This window comes from Neofelis nebulosa, chromosome 13, assembly GCF_028018385.1.
Source record: "Neofelis nebulosa isolate mNeoNeb1 chromosome 13, mNeoNeb1.pri, whole genome shotgun sequence".
In the NCBI taxonomy this organism is placed as follows: Eukaryota; Metazoa; Chordata; class Mammalia; order Carnivora; family Felidae; genus Neofelis; species Neofelis nebulosa.
In genome coordinates this window covers 49,222,744-49,243,521 of record NC_080794.1, presented here as the reverse complement: position 1 = coordinate 49,243,521, position 20,778 = coordinate 49,222,744, and positions in this window count along the sequence as shown.

Sequence of the window (20,778 nt, the reverse complement as noted above, 5' to 3'; positions counted from 1 at the left end):
CTCCACCAAAAGTCTGCTAGAACTGATACATGAATTCAGCAAAGTTGCCGGATACAAAATCAATGTACAGAAATCAGTTGCATTCTTATACACTAACAATGAAGCAACAGAAAGACAAATAAAGAAACTGATCCCATTCACAATTGCACCAAGAAGCATAAAATACCTAGGAATAAATCTAACCAAAGATGTAAAAGATCTGTATGCTGAAAACTATAGAAAGCTTATGCAGGTAATTGAAGAAGATATAAAGAAATGGAAAGACATTCCCTGCTCATGGATTGGAAGAATAAATATTGTCAAAATGTCAATACTACCCAAAGCTATCTACACATTCAATGCAATCCCAATCAAAATTGCACCAGCATTCTTCTCGAAACTAGAACAAGCAATCCTAAAATTCATATGGAACCACAAAAGGCCCCGAATAGCCAAAGTAATTTTGAAGAAGAAGACCAAAGCAGGAGGCATCACAATCCCAGACTTTAGCCTCTACTACAAAGCTGTCATCATCAAGACAGCATGGTATTGGCATAAAAACAGACACATAGACCAATGGAATCGAATAGAAACCCCAGAACTAGACCCACAAACGTATGGCCAACTCATTTTTGACAAAGCAGGAAAGAACATCCAATGGAAAAAAGACAGTCTCTTTAACAAATGGTGCTGGGAGAACTGGACAGCAACATGCAGAAGGTTGAAACTAGACCACTTTCTCACACCATTCACAAAAATAAACTCAAAATGGATAAAGGACCTGAATGTGAGACAGGAAACCATCAAAACCTTAGAGGAGAAAGCAGGAAAAGACCTCTCTGACCTCAGCCGTAGCAATCTCTTACTCGGCACATCCCCAAAGGCAAGGGAACTAAAAGCAAAAGTGAATTACTGGGACCTTATGAAGATAAAAAGCTTCTGCACAGCAAAGGAAACAACCAACAAAACTAAAAGGCAACCAACGGAATGGGAAAAGATATTTGCAAATGACACATCGGACAAAGGGCTAGTATCCAAAATCTATAAAGAGCTCATCAAACTCCACACCCGAAAAACAAATAACCCAGTGAAGAAATGGGCAGAAAACATGAATAGACACTTCTCTAAAGAAGACATCCAGATGGCCAACAGGCACATGAAAAGATGTTCAACGTCGCTCCTCATCAGGGAAATACAAATCAAAACCACACTCAGATACCACCTCACGCCAGTCAGAGTGGCCAAAATGAAGAAATCAGGAGACTATAGATGCTGGAGAGGATGTGGAGAGACGGGAACCCTCTTGCACTGTTGGTGGGAATGCAAATTGGTGCAGCCGCTCTGGAAAGCAGTGTGGAGGTTCCTCAAAAAATTAAAAATAGACCTACCCTATGACCCAGCAATAGCACTGCTAGGAATTTATCCAAGGGATACAGGAGTACTGATGCATAGGGGCACTTGTACCCCAATGTTTATAGCAGCACTCTCAACAATCGCCAAATTATGGAAAGAGCCTAAATGTGCATCAACTGATGAATGGATAAAGAAATTGTGGTTTATATACACAATGGAATACTACGTGGCAATGAGAAAGAATGAAATATGGCCTTTTGTAGCAACGTGGATGGAACTGGAGAGTGTGATGCTAAGTGAAATAAGCCATAGAGAGAAAGACAGATACCATATGGTTTCACTCTTATGTGGATCCTGAGAAACGTAACAGAAACCCACGGGGGAGGGGAAGGGAAAAAAAAAAAAAAGAGGTTAGAGTGGGAGAGAGCCAAAGCATAAGAGACTGTTAAAAACTGAGAACAAACTGAGGGTTGATGGGGGGTGGGAGGGAGGGCAGGGTGGGTGATGGGTATTGAGGAGGGCACCTTTTGGGATGAGCACTGGGTGTTGTATGGAAACCAATTTGACAGTAAATTTCATATATTAAAAAATAAAAAAAATAAAAAAAAAGAAAAAAAAAAATAAAAATTTAATTTAATTTTTAAATTTACATCCAACTTAGTTTGCATATAGTGCAACAATGATTTCAGGAGTAGATGCCTTAATGCCCCTTACCCGTTTAGCCCATACCCCCTCCCACAACCCCTCCAGTAACCCTCAGTTTGTTCTCCATATTTATGATTCTCTTATGTTTTGTCCCCCTCCCTGTTTTTATATTATTTTTGCTTCCCTTCCCTTGTGTTCATCTGTTCTGTGTCTTAAAGTCCTCATATGAGTGAAGTCATATGATATTTGTCTTTCTCTGACTAATTTCGCTTAGCATAATATTCTCTAGTTCCATTGGTGTAGTTGCAAATGGCAAGATTGCATTCTTTTTGATTGCTGTGTAATACTGAATTGTATATATACACCACATATTCTTTATGAATTCATCCATTGATGGACATTTGGGCTCTTTCCATACTTTTGCTATTGTTGATAGTGCTGCTATAAACATGGGGGTGCCTGTGTCCCTTCGAAACAGCACACCTGTATCCCATGGATAAATGCCTAGTAGTGCAATTGCTGGGTCGTAGGATAGTTCTATTTTTAGTTTTTTGAGGAAACTCCATACTGTTTTCCAGAGTGGCTGTACCAGTTTGCATTCCCACCTCTGCTAGGATTTTGATTGGCATTGACACCTACTCCATACTTAGTCTTCCAATATTTATTGATCATATGTTTTTGCCATTATTTAGGTACTCCTTTATCCTTATTAATAGATTTCTACTTGCCCACTTTTTGTCTCCTCCCCCCCCCCCCCCCCCCCGCTTTCTTAATATTTATTCACTTTTGAGAGACAGACAGAGAGTGTGAGCAGCAGAGGGGCTGAGAGAGATGGAGACACAGAATCTGAAGTAGGCTCCAGGCTCTGAGCTGTCAGCACAGAACCTGACACAGGGCTCAAACTCACAAACCACAAGATCATGACCTGAATCAAAGTCAGACATTCAACTAACTGAGCCACCCAGGCACTCCATTTTTTGTCCCATTTAATCCATACGTTTTTCATAGTTTTTGGTATGACTATAAATGTTATCTTTTTTCTCTTTCAGTCCGTTACAATGTGGTGAATATCACTAATTGATTTTCTAATGTTAAACCAACCGCCATTCCTAGAATAGACCAGATTTAGTCATAATGAATTATCCTCTTTGTATATTGTTGGATTTTGTTGGCTAATGTTTTGTTTAGAATTTTTGTGTTTACTTTCATGAAAGTGATTGACTTGTAATTTTTATTTCTCTCTCTTTGTGAAGTTTTAGTATTAAAGTTAGACTGCCTTCATAAATAAGCTGGGCTGTGTTTTCTTTTTCTTTTTTTTATTCTCTGGAAAAGTTTTTGTAATATTGACATTATTTCTTTCTTAAATGTTCGGCAGAATTCACCAATGAAGCCATTTGGGCCTGGAAGATTTACATTTCTTTTTTTTTTTTCTTTTTTTTAAGTTTATTTATTTGAGAGAGAGAGGAAGACAGAGAGAGAGAGAGAGAGAGAGAGAGAGAGAGAGAGAGAGAGAGAGAGAAAACACAAGCTGGGGAGGGGGAGAGAGAAGGAGAGACAGAATTCCAAGTGGGCTCCACACCATTAGCGCAGAGCCTGATGTAGGGCTTGAACCCCAAACCACGAGATCAGATCTGAGCTGAGATCAAGAGTTGGACACTCAACCTACATTTCTTTAATAATTATAGGACTATTTAGACTTTCCATTTCTTTTGGTATAAGTTTTGGTAATTTGTATTTTTCAGTGAAATTTATCCATTTCATCTGAATTTTCAAATATGTGTTCATAATATTTCCTCATTATTTTTATTGTCTATAGGATCTTAAGTTTCTCTTCTTAGTCTTGGGTGTGCGTGTGTGTGTGTGTGTTCTTTCTCTCTCTGTCTCTGTCTCTCTCTCTCTCCCTTTTTGATCAGTCTTACCAGGGGTTTTCAACTTTATTAATAATTTCAGAGAACCAACTTTTGGCTTTTTTAAAAACATCTCTATTGTTCTATTGTATGTATTGTATGCTTGCTTTATATATTATTAATTTATACTCTATATTATTTTCTTTACTTTTTTGAATTTTTTACTTTTCTTTTTCTAATATTTGAAATGGATGCTTTCTCATTAATTTTCTGCCTTTCTCCATTCAAGACTATATAAATCTTTTTCTAAGTTCCCTAAGGAGTATTTTTGACAGAAGCACAAATTTTGATATGTAGTATTTTTGTTGTTATTCTGTTCTAAGTATTTCTAGTTTCCATTTGTCGTTCCTTTTTTGTCCACTGGGCTGTTTAGGAGTAGATTTCTTAATTTTCAAATACATGGAGGCTTTCTAATTATCTTTTTGTTATCAGTTACCAAGTTAATTACATTATTTTCAGAAATTATGTTTAATACTATTTCAAGTAAGCATGATCTTTTTGTAAACGTTTTATGTATGTTTGAAAACGTTTATGTTTATGTATGTGTAGTCTGCTCTCATTGGTGCAGAGTTCTATATGTGTCCATTAGATCAAATGTGTTAATAATAATATTATTCAAATTGCCTACTTCTTCACTGAATTTTAATGATTTTGACTGCTTTTTCTATTACTGAGAGACGTGTGTTAAATTCTTTCATTATGATTTTGGATTTGTCTATTTCTTTTTGTAGATCTATAATTTTAGGTTTTTTATATTTTGAGACTCTGTTATTCAGTACATATAAACTTAAAATTGTTATGTCTCTAGGGTGACAGAATAGATAAAAAGCCAAGACCCATCTATATGCTGCCTATAAGAGACTCATTTCAGACTTAAAGACATATGCAGATTGCAAGTGAAGGGGTCGAGAAACATTTGTTATGCAAATGGTTGTGAAAAGAAAGCTAGAGTAGCAAAACTTATATTGGACAAAATAGACTTTAAAAGAAAGACTGTAATAAGAGACAAAGAAGGATGCTATATAATGATTAAGGGGATAATCCAACAAGAAGATATAACAATTGTAAATATTTATGCAGTTGACATGGGAGCACCCAGATACTTTTTTTTATATTAAATATAATTTATTGTCAAATTGGTTTCCATACAACACCCAGTGCTCATCCTAACAGGTGCCCTCCTCAATACCCATCACCCACTTTCCCCTGGGAGCACCCAGATACTTCAAGCAGTTAATAACAAGCATAAAGGAAGTAATTGATAGTAATACAATAATAGTAGGGGACTCTAACACCCCACTTACAACAATGGACAGATCACCCAGACAGAAAATCAACTAGGAAATAGTGGCTTTGAATGACACATTGGACCAGATGGATTTAACAGATATATTCAAAACATTTCATCCTAAGACAGCAGAATACACATTATTTTCAAGTGCCCACGTACATTCTCTAGAATAGATTGTGTATTAGCCCACAAAACAAGTCTCAACAAATTTAAAACAATGGAAGTCATACCATGAATCTTTTCTGACCACAATACTATGGAAGTAGAAGTCCACCAGAAGAAAAAATCTGGAGAGAGCACAAATATGTCAAGGTTAAATAGCATGCTACTAAACAATGAGTAGGTCGATGGAGAAATCAAAGAAGAAATAAAAAATTATATGGAAACAAATGAAAATGAAAACTCAACAGTCCAAAATCTTTGAGATGGAATAAAAGCTGGTCTAAGAGGGAAGTTTATAGCAATACAAGCTACCTAAAGAAGCAAGAAAAATCTCAATCTAATCTTATACCTAACAGATCTAGAAAAAGAACAAACAAAACCTAAAACCGGTAGAAGGAAGGAAATAATAAAGATCAGAGCAGAAATAAATGAAATAAAAAGTAAAAAAACAGTAGAACAAATCAATTACATCCGGAGCAGGTTCTTTGAAAATATCAATAAAATTGACAAACCCTTAGCCAGACTCAGTTTAAAAAGAGAGACAGAGAGAGAGACAGAGAGAGAGAGGACTGAAATAAACAAAATCAGAAATGAAAGAAGAGAAATGACAACTGATACCACAGAAATACAAAGTATTATAAGATAATTTATGAAAAATTATATGCCAACAAATTGAACAACAGAGAAGAAATGGATAAATTCCTAGAAACATATAACCTCCCAGAATTGAATCAGGAAGAAATAGAAAATTTGAACAGACCAATTACCAGCAATGAAATTGAATCAATAATCCAAAACTCCAAACACACAAAAGTCCAGGACCAGGTGAATTCTACCAAACATTTAAAGAAGAGTTAATATCTATTCTTCTCAAATTATTCCAAAAAAATAGAAGAGGAAGGAGAACTTCCAAATTCATTTTATGAGGCCTGCATTATTCTGATACCAAAATCAGAATAAGATGTTACCAAAAAAAAAAAAAAAGGCATTACAGGCAAATATCTCTGATGAGCATAGTTGCAAAAATCCTCAACAAAATATTAGCCAACAGAACAGAACCCAACAATACATTAAAAATCATTTACCACAATCAAGTGGTATTTATTCCTGGGATGCAAGGATGGTTCAATATTCACAAATCAATCAATGTGATACATCACATCAGTAAGAAAAAGGCTAAGAACTATAGGATCATTTCAATAAACAAAGAAAAAGTATATGACAAAGTACAGCATCCACTCATGATAAAAACCCTCCACAAAGTATGGTTAGAGGGAAAATACCTCAAGGCCACATATAAAAACCCCACAGCTAACATCATCCTTAATGGGGAAAAACAGAGCTTTTCCCTTAGATCAGGAACAAAACAAGGATGTCCACTGTCACTACTTTTATTCAATATAGTACTGGAAGTCCTAGTGACAGCAATCAGACAAGAAAAAGGAATAAAAGCACCCAAATTGGTAAGAAAGTAAAACTTTCGGTATTTGCAGATGGCCTGCTCCTCTCTATAGACAACCTTAAAGACTCCAACAAAAAACTATTAGAACTGATAAATGAATCCATTAAAGTCACAAGATACAAAATCAGTGTACCAAAATCTGTTGCATTTCTATATGCTAATAATGAATCCACAGGAAGAGAAATTAGGAAAATAATCCCATTTACAATTGCACTAAAAATAATAAACTACCTAGGAATAAACATAACCAAGGAGGTGAGAGACCCGTACTCTGAAAATTATAAAACACTGATGAAAAAAATTGAAGATGACCCAAACAAATGGAAAGATATTCCATGCTCATGGGTTAGAGGAACAAACATTGTTAAAATGTCTATACTACCCAAAGCAATTACAGATTTAATGCAATTCCTATCAAAATACCAATAGCATTTTTCACAGAACTAGAAAAAATAAACCTAAAATCTGTATGGAGCCACAGAAGACCCCAAATAGGAAAAACAATCCTGCAAAAGAAAAACAAAGATGGAGGTATCACAATTCCAGATTTCAAGTTATACTACAAAGCTGTAGTAATCAAAACAGTATGATACAGGCACAAAAATAAACACATAGATCGATAGAACAGGATAAAAAGCCTAGAAACAAAGCCACAATTACATGGTCAATTAATCTTCAGTAAAGGAGGCAAGAACATTCAATGGGAAAAAGACATTCTCTTTAACAAATGGTGTTGGGAAAATTGGACAGCTACTTGCAAAAGAATGAAACCGGACCACTTTTTTACACCATACACTAAAATGGATTCAAAATGGATTAAAGACCTAAATGTGAGACCTGAACCCATAAAAATCCTAGAAAATCACACAGGCAGTAGTTGATTCTTTGACATCAACTGTACCAGCTTTTTTCTAGATATGTCTCCTGAAGCAAGGAAGCAAAAGCAAAAATAATCTGTTGACACTACATTAAAGTAAAAAGTTCTGCGCAGCAATGGAAACCATTAACAAAATGGAAAGGCAGCCTAGTGAAGGAAGAGATATTTGCCAATGGCATATCTGATAAAGGGTTAGTATCCAGAATATATAAAGAACTTACAGAACTCAACACCCCAAAACCCAAATAATCCAATTAGAAATTGGGCAGAAAACATGAACAGACTTTTCTCCTAAGAAGACACACAGATGGCCAACAGACACATGAAAAGATGCTCAACATCACTCATTATCAGGGAAATGCAAATCAAAACTACGATGAGATATCACCTCATGCCTGTCAGAATGGCTAAAACAAAGCAAAACAAAACAAAACACAAGAATAAGTGTTGGGGAGGATGTGGAGGAAAAGGAACCCTCTTGCACTGTTGGTGGGAATGCAAAGTGGTGCAGCCAAATTGGTGGAAAACAGTAAGGAGTTTGCTCAAAAAGTTAAAAATAGAACTACTCTATGATCCAGTAATTGCACTACCTGGTATTTACCCTCCCTCCCCCAAATACAAAAAAATAAATTCAAAGGGATACATGCACCCTTATGTTTACTGCAGCATTATTTCCAATAGCCAAATTATGGAAGCAGCCCAAGTGTCCATTGATAGACAAATGGATAAAGAAGAAGTGGTAAATACACACAATGGAGTATTATTCAGCCATAAAACAGAATGAAATTTTGCCATTTGCAACAACATGGATAGAGGTAGAGAGTATAACTCTAAGTGAAATAAGTTAGAGAAAGACAAATACCATATGATTTCACTCATATGAGGAATCTAAGAAACAAAACAAATGGAGCTTTTAAAAAAATGGAGCTATTATGTTTATTAGTGGTAAGAAATAGAACTCATTTTAGTATGCTTTATCATTCACAACATTCATGGTACCTAAATACACTGGATTGAAATATTATTTGGACAATTCAGTTATGTGTTTCATACTTCCATACATTAAATAGCATTTTGTATGATTAAATAGAAAACATTTCAACAAAATTAATTTTCAAATCAATTTTGAGTAAAACAGCTATCACAGAAATGCAGAGTTGAACATTTATCCAGAACTTCTTGATCTTCCCAAACGGAAAATCTGTACCCATTAGACAACTCCCCCTCCTCCCTCCCCCCAGCTCCTGGCAATGACCAGCCTACTTTCTGTTGTTATGAATTTGACTGCTCTAGGAAGCTCATTTAAGTGGTATTATACAGTGTTTGCCTTTTTGTGATTGGCTTATTCACTTCACATAATGAACATCATCCACAATTCTGATAAAAATCATCAGAATTTCCTTCCATTTTAAGGCTGAATAACATTCCATTATTCAGTATACGTATTATATATATTCAATAAATATATATAACACCTTTTGTTTATCCACGTATCTACCAAATGGACATTTGGGTTGCTTCCTCCTTTTGGCTATTGTGAAACTTTTTTTAAAATTTTTATTTTTGAGAGAGAGAGAGAGAGAGAGCGAGTACTCACAAGCTGGGGAGGGGCAGAGAGAGAGAGAGAGAAGGAGACACGAATCTGAAGCAGGCTCCTGGCTCTGAGCTGTCAGCACAGAGCCCGACATGGGGCTCAAACTCACAAATTGTGAGATCATGACCTGAGCTGAAGTTGGCTGCTTAACCGACTGAGTCACCCAGGCGCCCCTGTCCTTTTGGCTATTGTGAATGCTATGAACATTGGTATACAAATATCCCTTTGAGATCCTGCTTTCAATTCTTTTGAGTATATACCCAGAAGTGGAATTGCTGGACCACATGGTAATCCTTTTTTTTTTTTTAAGTCTGTATTTTGCTAGGATTTTTTAAATTGAGATATAATTGACATACTAGTTTCAGGTGTGCAACTTAATGATTCAAAATAATCACAATAAGTCTAGTTAACATCCATCACCACACATAATTACAAAGTTCTTTTTCTTGTGTGGTGATTCTATTTTTAATTTTTGAGGAACTGCCATACTATTTTCCAAAGCACTTACACTTTTTTTACATTCCCACCAATGGTGCATAAAGGTTCCAATTACTTCACATTCTTGCCAACATGTGTTATTGATTGATTGATTGATATTTTTTTGATCCTATGGGTGTGATGTGCTATCTCAGTGTGGTTTTGATTTGCATTTCCCTCATGACAAAGATGTTGAGCATCTTTCACATGCTTATTAGCCATTTATATATCTTCTTTGGGGGAATGTCTGTTTAATTCCTTTTCCCATTTTTTAAATAAAAATAATTTTTTAATGTTTATTTTTGAGAGAGAGAGAGGCAGAGTGTGAGCGGGGAAGGGGCAGAGAGAGAGGGAGACCCAGAATCCGAAGCAGGCTCCAGGCTCTGAGCTGTCAGCACAGAGCCCGATGTGGGGCTTGAACTCACAGACTATGAGATCATGACCTGAGTTGAAGTCGGACGCTTAACCAACTGAGCCACCCAGGCATCCCCCTTTTCCCATTTTTTAATTGGGTTGTTTGTTTTTTGTTGTTGTTGAATTGTAGGAAAGGGTTTTAAGCAGGATGTCATAATTTGATCTGTGGTTTGGAGAGAACTGAACTTTTGCAGTAACCAGGTTGAGAGACGATGAGAACCAGAGCCGCCAGCTGTGGGAGGAAGAACACTGCACACAGTGCTCTTCACAAAGGCTCACCTGCGCCCCCTTCCTGCTCTGGATCTTGGGTGGCCTCAGATGAGAGCGACCCAGGCCATTTCCTTGGATTCTGGGGCAAACTTAGATCCTAGCCTTTGGAAGCTCCCAGGAGAGGCTCGGAGTAGTCCCAGGTCCATAGGAAATCCAGGGTTTCAGTCCTTCCACGTGGCCAAGCAGAGGGTGGGTTTATAATTGGTGCTATAGGACACCTGTCTGCTGTTCTGCAGAGGTCGCCTGGCCTTGGGAGGAAATCGCAGAAAGTGACACTATGTTGGGACATATAAAAGCAAACTCTCCCAGTCCCCTTTCTGACTAGCAAATGGTTCAAAGGGCTGTAGAGCCAGACTGCCTGAATTCAAATCCTACTCTGCCACTTACTAGCTGGGCAAGTTACATAACCTTCTAGTACCTCAGTTTCCCCCTCTGCAAAATGGGAATAACTAGCATGCCTTCCTAATTAAGGATTGGGTGAAGATTAAATGAGTGAATGTGTGTAAAGTATTACGACTGTGCCTGGATCATAGTAAATGTTGGCTATTACTGTTATTTTCATTGAGACCAGGGTTGTCTGGCTTCTGACCAACAGCCCAGTTGCCCTCAGCTCTCCCAGGTCCTGTCAAGGCGCCTGCTTCCCTGTTCCCCCCTCTCTCCAGTGACCTCTTGCAGGTCGCAGCCGGGCCTGCTTCCCCAGCCGCCAGCAGGGGGCAGCATTGCACCACGGCTGCCTCTGGGCAGCGCAGTAGGTCCAGCCTCGGAAGCTGGGAGCTGCCTCGCACTGTCCCCTCTGTCCCGCGCCGGCGCCGTGAGCAAGAGGGCTCGGTGAGTGCGGTCTCTGCTGGACCCCGGGCTCCTCTCCTGGCCTGGCGTCTCTCCTTCACCTGCGCGAGGCTCTTGGCCCCCGCGACTTCCTTATTTCTCTGCCTCTGTGCAGCCTGGAGGAGCTCTCGCGTGCTCTGCTTCCCAGGCACCATCTCCCCATCTGTGAAATGGGAGTAATGGCACAGTGTCCTAGGGCCTGGCTCAGGCCGGCTGCAGAGTGACGGGCAGGAAGTGTTTTAACCTCTGCCACGGCTTTCGGTAGAAAGTAGGTTAGACAGGGCTGGCGTCAGGCCGGGGGTTATCTGGGCAAGTGCGACCAACTGAGGGAAAGTGTGGCCACTGGCTTCTGATCCAGTCTGTGGCTGGTTGTGTGGTCCCGAAGAGAGGGCTGATCTGGGCGTGAGCACATGCCATTCTTGAACCTGCTCAGCGCCTTTGCTTGTCCTTCCTGGAATGCTCCCCTGTTTGTTCTTCTAACCTACTCTATGCTCCTCAGAAGTTTTTTAACAGCCTCCTAGGTGTCCCAGGGCCTGGCATCAGCTTCCCTTGGCTCCAACATCAGTCCTGGCCCTGCCTGTGCCAGGCTCTGGGCCTCGCATCAGGACTCCTATCTGTCTCACATGGCTCTTAGTAGTGGACCACAGGAGTGGCCTGGCATGAGTTAAAGAAGGTCTCAGGTCAGTGATCCCTGTCCTGGGGTCTCAAGGACTCTAGGGTTCTAGCCATTGGCTACCCTCCCTCATAGTTCCTGGAGGGGCTTGAACACTGGCCAAGGGGACCCCACTGTCACCATCTGTGGGGTCTAGCAGATGATGACAGATGCAGTTCACCTTCTTTAGGAACCTGGGACAGGAAAAGACCTGTCAAAGCGCCATGAACTGACAGAGAGCACTCAGTGACCCCAGTGAGCGGGAAATGCACATTAAAACAACTTTGAGACCCAACTTTTCACTTACCAAAATAAACAGAACACAAGAAATTAACAATGCCTAGTGTTGTGAAGGTACAGAGAAACATTTTCATAAATCGGTCATGGAAATGTAAATTGGTTTTAAAAAACAGCTTTTGAGGGCAATTTTAGAAATACATATTAAGAGATTTAAATTATGCATAACCTTTCTAGGCATTTATCCTAAAAAAAGTAATTGCATAAAAGCTGAACATGCCTGTATAAGCACTTTTACAGGGGCATTGTTTATAATGGTAAAAGTGGGAAAAAACCATCCCACAGCAAGTGACTGGTTAAATAAAGTATGATAGGTCTGTGAACTAGAATTGCAATCTGTCATTAAAAATCATGTTTTCAGAAAACAATTTCATGGCGGGGAAGTGCTCATATTAGAATGTTCATTCATTTATTAATTAATTCATTGATTTAACTAACATTTATTGAACATCTAGACATACCAGACATTGTTCTAGATACAGAGAATACAATTATAAACAAGGTAGATACTATTCTTCTTCTCATGAGGCTTATCTTCTAGAGGGAGGAGACAGACAATAAACAAGCAAAAATTAAATAATTTCAGATAGTGGTACTTCTGTCTGCTTCTATTAAAAAAAAAATATCTGAATAGAAAAAAGCACAGAGGAAACACTTATAATGTCAACAGTGGCTATGTCTGGTTGGTGATATCAGTTAGGATTTGTATTACAAATAACTGAAAATTTACTGCAGTACCTTAAATAGTCAAAGGCTTAACTGTCTCATGTGTCCAAAGCTGAAAAAGCCTACCATTTTCATCCGGTGGTTCTGCCATCCTGGGATGAGGCTGTCAGTCCCACGCTTGGCTTCTCAAGGTCACCAGATGGCAGCCTCTCTTCTGGATCTCCCATCCACATTCCAGGTTGGAGAGAAGAAGGCGGAAGAGCCAACTTTTTCCCCTTCGAGGCACTGCCTTTTTATTACCCAGGAGCAGAGCTTCAGCCAATGTCTGATTGGTCAGAAAGAGTCACATGGCTGCTTTTAGCTGAAGGAGGTTGCAGAAGAACATGGAAGTGGTGTGATGAGTGATTATAATTTTCTTCTCCACGTCTTCTGGCATTTTCTAAATCAAGCCAGACCCTAAAACAAGCTTTTGCATAGAGGAGAAAAGGGCTTTTGGGGGTTTAAAAAGGGGGTAGGAGTAGATTGCTACATGGGACACAAGAGCAGAGCGAAGGCCACAGTAGCTGGACTGCTGGAGGTCTCTCCTGATGATTCCGGTGCCTCTTGGTGTGTGGACACCTCAGGCTAGTGCTGCTCTGAGAACACGCAGTGAAGTGCAAGTCCATGGCTGCCCCATAAGGGCTGTTCCCTCCGCGGGCTGCCTTGCCGGCCTGCCCTAGCTGTCTCTATTTGCTGGTCTGCAAGAGGGGTGGATGTGTGTTAATGCAAAGCTGGGCCCACTGGCCATTGGGCCTCTCTCTGCAAACAAGCTGGAGTTTGTCCCCCTGCACAGGCCCCGGGGGGCTCACGCCAGACCCACCTGGCTTTGCATCCTGGCTTCCTTTTTGTGTTCATGTCCTATGGCTGCTGTATCAAATGACCACAAACTGAGTGCTTTAGAACAACAGAAATTTATTCTTTCATAATTTTGGAGGCCTGGAATCTGGTGGGGCCACGTTCCTTCCAGAAGCTCTAGGGGAGAATGTGTCCTTGCCTCTTCCAGGTCCTGGTGGTTGCTGACGGTCCCTGGGCTTATGGTTGCATCTCTCCAATCCCTGCCTCTGTGATCACGTCACCTTCTGTCTGTGTGTCTACCTCTGTCTCTCTCTTATAAAGACACTTGTGATGGCATTTGTTGTCAACCCAGGTAATCCGGGACAATCTCCTCGTCTTAATTCCTTAATTACATTGGCAAAGACATTTTTTTTTTTTCCTGAATAAGGTCACATTTACAGATTCTGAGGATTAGGATGTGGATATTTTTTGAGGGGCCACCTTTCAGTATAGCATACCCATTAACTGTCCAGTGACTTTACTGCTTTGAGCCTCAGTGATCGTGTCTACAGATTGGGGATGAGAAGCCCATTCTCACAGCGCCTTGTGGTGACCACCAACCTTATGAGCAGGAGGTCTGGGCCTCTCTGTGGTGGAGCCCTGCCCCTCCCCTCTGTTCTCATCTCCTAAGGAAGCGTCCCCCTCCTTCCCTTTTGTCATTGACCTGTTCTGATCCCGGAGACGGTTGAAGAGGAGCTGGGAGGCGTAGACTGTGAGGGCCTCCAGTCTGCAGACCCTTGTCCCCATCTCCACTGTTTCTCCTTCTTGCATTGTGGGCGCCCCCTCTCAGTGAGGTGTTTGTGGTGCCCAGGCATGGAATGTGGCAAGGGTTAGACACAGACAGGCTCCCTTCCTCCCCTGGGGGCCTCCTGCTGGGGCTTCTGCCCCCTCCTACCACCCCTGTTTTCCCACCAACACCCTGGGACTCTCTTTTCCAGAGCAGTCTCTGGGAAGTTAGGGACCTTGCCCAAGGTTGCACAGCCTATTACCAGTGGCTCCAGGGCCTGTGTTGTCTCCCCACCTCATTTGAAGTCGACTGGGCAGCCCCTGTTCCAAGCCGAGTCCCTAGGAACATCCCTGGGAGGTAGAACGTTCATCCTTTGGGTTTACAGGGTGCTAAATGCGTCATGACAACCAGACTGGAAAAAAATCAATCACAATTTCATTTCATCTCCAGATAAAAGAAGAGGTTTACAGGCCAGAAAACCTCCTTATGGAAATAGGTGTGTCCATGAGCAGGGTGATCTGATTTGTTAGGGCTTGTTTCTAGCAGGAAGCCTGGGTTTGGGGAAGAGGTTATCTGCCAGATGACCCAGGGCTCCAGGCAGATACAGTTTCCCTAATCCCCACTCCGATGGGAAAATAGGAGGGCTAGCTCTGAGAGACTGCAGGTCCGGGTTGGTGCGAGCTGCTGGGCTGCACCTGGCTTAGGATGGGATGAGGTGGGAGGCGGTGGGCCTCTCACATTCAGTCAACAAAGTGGCCTGGGTCTCCACTGTGTAGCTCCCAGTCGGTGTGCGGGTTGACACTTGAGTACCCCATTACAGGTGTGGAGCAGGCCAGGACTGGGGTCTAGTGAGCCTCACCTCACCTGTGAACACCTGCAGCCCCATCCCTGCGGAGGGCAGAGGACATATGATTGGCACAGAGTGTTCTTGGCAGAGCCAGGGTTGGAGTCTCCTGTGAGCTCCCTGGTGGTCGGGAACAAGGGCCTCACCCCTCTATCGTGACTCTCCATTGCACACCAGTGGCCTTCTGGCTCCCTCCCCTAGGACACCCACTGAAGACACACAGTTGACACATTTCTGGCTGTGGAGACACCCGGGGTGCTGCTCTGTGTATGGGGACCAGTGAATCTAGCCTCAGCATCTCTCACCTGGGCTATTCTGGCAACTTCTGCCCAGGGCATTCCACCAACTCGTCCTTCACATTCTCTCCCCTGTGCATTTCTTCATGTGCTTCTCCCTCCACTCTTTCCCTCTTGCTGTTCTCTCTGCTTGAAATGTGTACCTTTCTCCTTCGTCCACAGTCTCAGCTCAACCTGCATGGAGCCCACTGCGGTGGAGGGCAGGGGCAGGAAGAGCCCTGGGCGGTGGTGGGAGGGACGGGGGCATCTGCGGAGCTCTGTGTCCTGGATCTGGAGCCCTGGACAGTGGCTGTTGAGGGTGTGGAACCCTGAGTTTGGCTGTAGGGATGGACAGACAGGCCAGGGTTCAGTTCCCTGCTACTTGGTCCTTCTTGGGGAATTGGGAGCTCCTCCGAATGCAAAAAAGCTAAGGCTCAGGGGCTGGGGAAAGAGGGAAAAGCCTCCCCAGGCCGTGTAACTGGGAAGCAGGGACTCCAACAGGCAACATGGGAGGGGTTTTGTGCTCAGGGAGAGACTCATTGGGGCTGTGATTTTTACACTTTAGACTCTCATCTGTGGAATGCTTTCCTCACAAGCAATGGACCCAGAATACCCACGTGCAAGACATGGGAAGTGGGGTGGGTCTAGAGCCCCAAAGGCCCTGAGCCTCCTCTGAAGAACTTCCAGATCCAGGCTGGGGAACACACACCTGGAGGATCACTGCTTTGGAGGAGGTTGGGACTCAGACTGCCCCAGGAGGCCTGAGACTAAGAATGACAGGCCACAGGGATCCCTCCTGGGAGCCTTCCTTCCTTCTTTTCGCTCTCCCTTGGCATGCGGTAATGCTTTTGTGCTCTTTGGCCTGCCTTGTCTGATCTTCAGAGGAGCCTATAGAAAGGATGGACCTTGCTGGACTCTCAGGAGGCCAAGGGGAACCTGGAAGTCAGTATAAGAGCCCCAGATGGGCCTGAGCTGGTATTTGGTTCTACCACCCACCCTGCCTAGAGAGCATGGGTCCAGGGGCCAGACGTCTGTGGTCCAGCTTGTTTTTTCGAAAGAAGTAACTTTTTATGCGGGTAACTGTTTAGACTACCTTGGTTTTAAGCAGACTGAGAGCCCTGTCCTGGGCCCTAGTTTCCTGACCATATAATGAGGATAAAGAAGGGGTCTCTACCCTGCAAAAATAAGGTGCTGTATCTAGGGAGGACACACTAATGTACAGTTTTCTTCCTCCTCACTGGGAATGGTTCCAGCAAGCAGAAGTCCTCCTCTACCTGGGCTGCCAGCCATGGGTGCCATACTGTGCCACTGGCAGTGCAGCAGAGAGGGTACCCGGAGAAGGTGCAGCACCTGAGTGTGGGCAGAGAAAGGGGCATACAAGTGGGTCCTGCCCTGGTGACTCCACTCCCCCATCCCCAACCTCAGGAAAACCAAATGAATAGAAGGCTCAAATAGTAGAACGAGCGATGCAAAAGATTGCTGGCTTGGGAAATTGAAAGTAAAAGCCCATGAGGCTAACTAAGAGTAAAAGAAAATAAAAAAATATGGTAATATAAAAGAAGATCAAATAAAATAAATATAAGCTGAGAAACCGTGAAAGTGAGATGAAAGAGGTTGGCAAGAAAGGGTAAGGAAGACAAAGTGGAGGTGGGCCATTTACATAGAACTGGAGAGCCAAAGGGGGAATAAGCGATAAATACAGGTTTTTGTTTTTTTGTTTTGTTTTGTTTTTGTTTTTGTTTTAAAGAAAAACCCAGTGGATTAAAAGGGGCAAGTGGCAGTGAAGTTTTCTGAGCTCAGAATCCTGGCAGAGGGTGGGTTTTCTGGAGCCCACGGGCCCAGCCTGGAACTCAGGCTGCAGGGCTCCAAGCCTGGCTCTTTCTAAGTTGCTGGCAGACCCCACCTTAGGGAGATGACCTCAGGACTTGGGTTGGCCTCCTCCTAGTGTACTTGGGAGACCGTGTCTTCTCTGTCAAAGCCTGCAGAGAATCCCCCCAAGCCGGGCTTTGGTCTTTCTTGCCAGCAGCAACCTTCATGTAGGGCCTGGGCTGAATTGTCTTAGAAGTTCTGGGTGGGCTCTATGCTGGGGAGGGAAGAGGAAGGCAGTTTTTCAGGGTACAGTATCATATCTCATTTGGGGGGCTCTCTGGGAGGAAACATTGGGGAGGGGCACCTCTGCAGGGGTTGGGCAGACAGGATTCCAGCTGGCCCTTCCGTAGCACAGTTATTGGCTGGGTTGAGAAAGGAGAGGTGTGCATTTCTGGAATGACAAAGCTTTAAGTTACAATGATCATGGCTTCCTAGCCAACCACCATGGCCTCTCACTTTGCCTTGAGGTTTGTCTGTAGCTTCAGCAGTAAACTACTGGCTTCTAGCAGCCTTCCAGTTGAGATTCCTGAGGGGCAATCGATCTTTTTACGGCCTTCTTTATTTCCTTGTATGCAAAATGGGAGTGCCACCTCACAGGTAAGATGTAGTGTACTGGGCACAATGCCCACCTGTGGTATATGCTATATAAATGTAGTTACAATCAGTATAACTGAATATCTCTTTAGTAAAAGTAATCACCTGTATTGGCTGAACTCTGTGCAAAAGAAGGATTTATTGACTCACTTTTAATTTCTGTGAATACATCTTTGTGTAGTTAGGAGCAAATCAAGAAGACTGAGTCCTGGGTCTGCCAGCAAGTGACCTGATGTGTCAGGTAAGTCACTCCTTTATCTGAGTTTCGGTTTTCCTTTCTGTGCAATGGGTAGGTAATATATGACCCAGAGTTTGCTAATCTATCTTCTTCAGCCAAGTTATTACAGTGGGGGTGATCTTACTCATCAGGTAGAACCGCTTCACCAAGAGCCTGGTTTTGGGGAGGCAGCTTTGTGGTCTCAGGGGGTTATTAGGGCTTAAAGGGACTAGACTGGCTGGGATCAATAAGTAATTAAGGGTTTGATGAGCCTGATAAAGCCCCCAATAATAGCCAATGTCCTTGAAAGCTGGCAGTCCCAACCTCAGGGGGCAGAGAGGATTAACAGTCTTGCCTAGAGGTGGGTGTGCATGGGGAGGAGTGACCCTTGGGCCTGCCTCCCAGCTCCAGGAGAAATGTGACCTGTGCAGACTTCCCCTTGTGGCCAGGCAAGTGGAACCCAGGCCATTCCAGCCTGGCAGGGAAATCCAGCCCGGCTGGGGAGTGTAGGAGTATGAGCACTAGGAGATGAGCATCTGGGGATGGCGGAGGACCCCACTCTGTGGAAGGTAGAGGAGGAGAGGCTACCTAGGACAGGAGGGGAGGTTGCCCCAGGCCAACAGCTTCCCAGGGGGTTCCAACCCGAGTCACAACCCTGATGGCCCCAAACAGAGGGACCTCATCATCCAAACTAGAAACTGACTGAAGTCTCCTCAAAACTGTGTGTGTTGATAGGTTGCTTTCTTAATATTTAGAAGGGAGGTCTTGAGGATTGGCCTGCTACAATCATGCTACCTCTTCTTAGTGCTACTACATACACCAAGGAAACTTCTAACTGGGTTAGAAGTATCACATACTTTACTAACACACTGCAGAGGCCCAAACAAGTTGAGTTTGGGGATTTCTGACCCTGTGGCTCTTGACCTCAGGTTTGAGCACCTACTGGACGACCACACCCACTATCTTTTCAAGGTGGACAGTCTCATAAGAACCAAATTGTTATATAATAAAGTCCATCCTTTATTTCTCTACTTTCTATAACTTTTTGGCCAGCAAATGGTAGAATTTTGAGAGGATAAGAATGGAGGCATGGGTGAGTGGGGGTTTGGAGAGGCTGGGTGGGGCATACTTTATAACTTAAGGCCCCAAAGATAGGTTTCTAGAGGAAGTGCATTTGTGTGGGCACCACACCCAGCCCCCAAGCCCAACTGCCTTCAGGCCTGGTCATTCCTCTCTTCTTGCCCATTGGCCCCTCATCCTGGAAGCCGTTTGCCTGCTCGTGTGGTTCCTTGCTATTTCTCTACCCCAGCTTTTACTCTCCACCAGGCTGCCCCCACCAGGCTGAGTCAGCCCCAGCAGCCACTGCAAGGGCTGCCTCATTGCTCTCCAAGCTTGTACTTGGTCCTCTCTGCACAGCCACCTCCCCCACCTTTCCAAAGTAACATTTGTCAATGATTCCTCCGTGGTTGGCAGCTTGAGAGACACACACCCATGCGCGTGTGTGTGTGTGCGTACACACACACACACACACACACACTTCTTTATCTTCCTGCCTTGGCTGGATAACCAGTGTTCAATGCCTGGAGGCCTCTCTTCCTTCTCCCTTGGTAACCTCCACTCAGCTTTTAGAACTGTCACCTCTTCCAGGAAGCCATCCCTGGCTCTTCTTCGCATGCTTGGCCACGTGTATACATGGCTCATTCAAGGTCCTTGTGACATCTTTTAATGATCTGTTTAGGTGTCCGCCTCTCCCACTGCACGGGGAGTTCCAGGCAAGGTCTGTTGTTAAGCCTCTCCAGGTCCCTTGCTTCCAGCGCAAGGCATGGCAGGTACCTTCTGGCTGACCGACTACAGGGCCAAGGGGCGCTCCTGGGTTTTCTCCAGCGGCCCCTTACCCTAGGCTCTGCCAGGCGCGCCCAGACCGAGCTTCCGCTGAATTGGGGTCCAGGAAGTCTCAGCTGTCTCCGCGAAATCTTGGGTGTGCCACGTGGAGCCCAGTCTGGGACTTGGGGGTGGGGGAGCTGCGTATCAGTCTTGCCACCTCCTCCCAGGCTTTTGAGCCCAGACTGGTTAACCCTGCATCTGGTGGTGGCCCGCCGGAGGCATTCACCAGGCGGCAGAGAGAGCTGGTTCGGCGCGGGCCGCCAGGAGCGGGCTCTCAGCCCGGGCTCGCGCGTGAAGGCTCCGTGCAGAGTGGGGAGTCTGAGTACGCCGGCCGCTTGGAAGGCTCCTCACGTCCAGGCGCCGCGGTCACGGCTGCGCCGGTTTCCGGCCATGAATTAGGCTTCAGAGTCCGAGCCTTCTGCCTGACTCGCGGCTGAGCGCCGGGCCCGCGGGGCGGGGGATGGGCTCCCACCGAGGTCTGCGCCGCTAGCTAGGGTGCGAGCCTCGGCTCTGGCTCTGCTCCGCGACGCTCGGCTGCGTCGGGTCCCCTTTGGCTCCCCTTGCATCCCGGAGCCTGCCTCAGAGACCCGCCCCGTCTCTCTCTCTCTCCGCTACCCCTGGTGC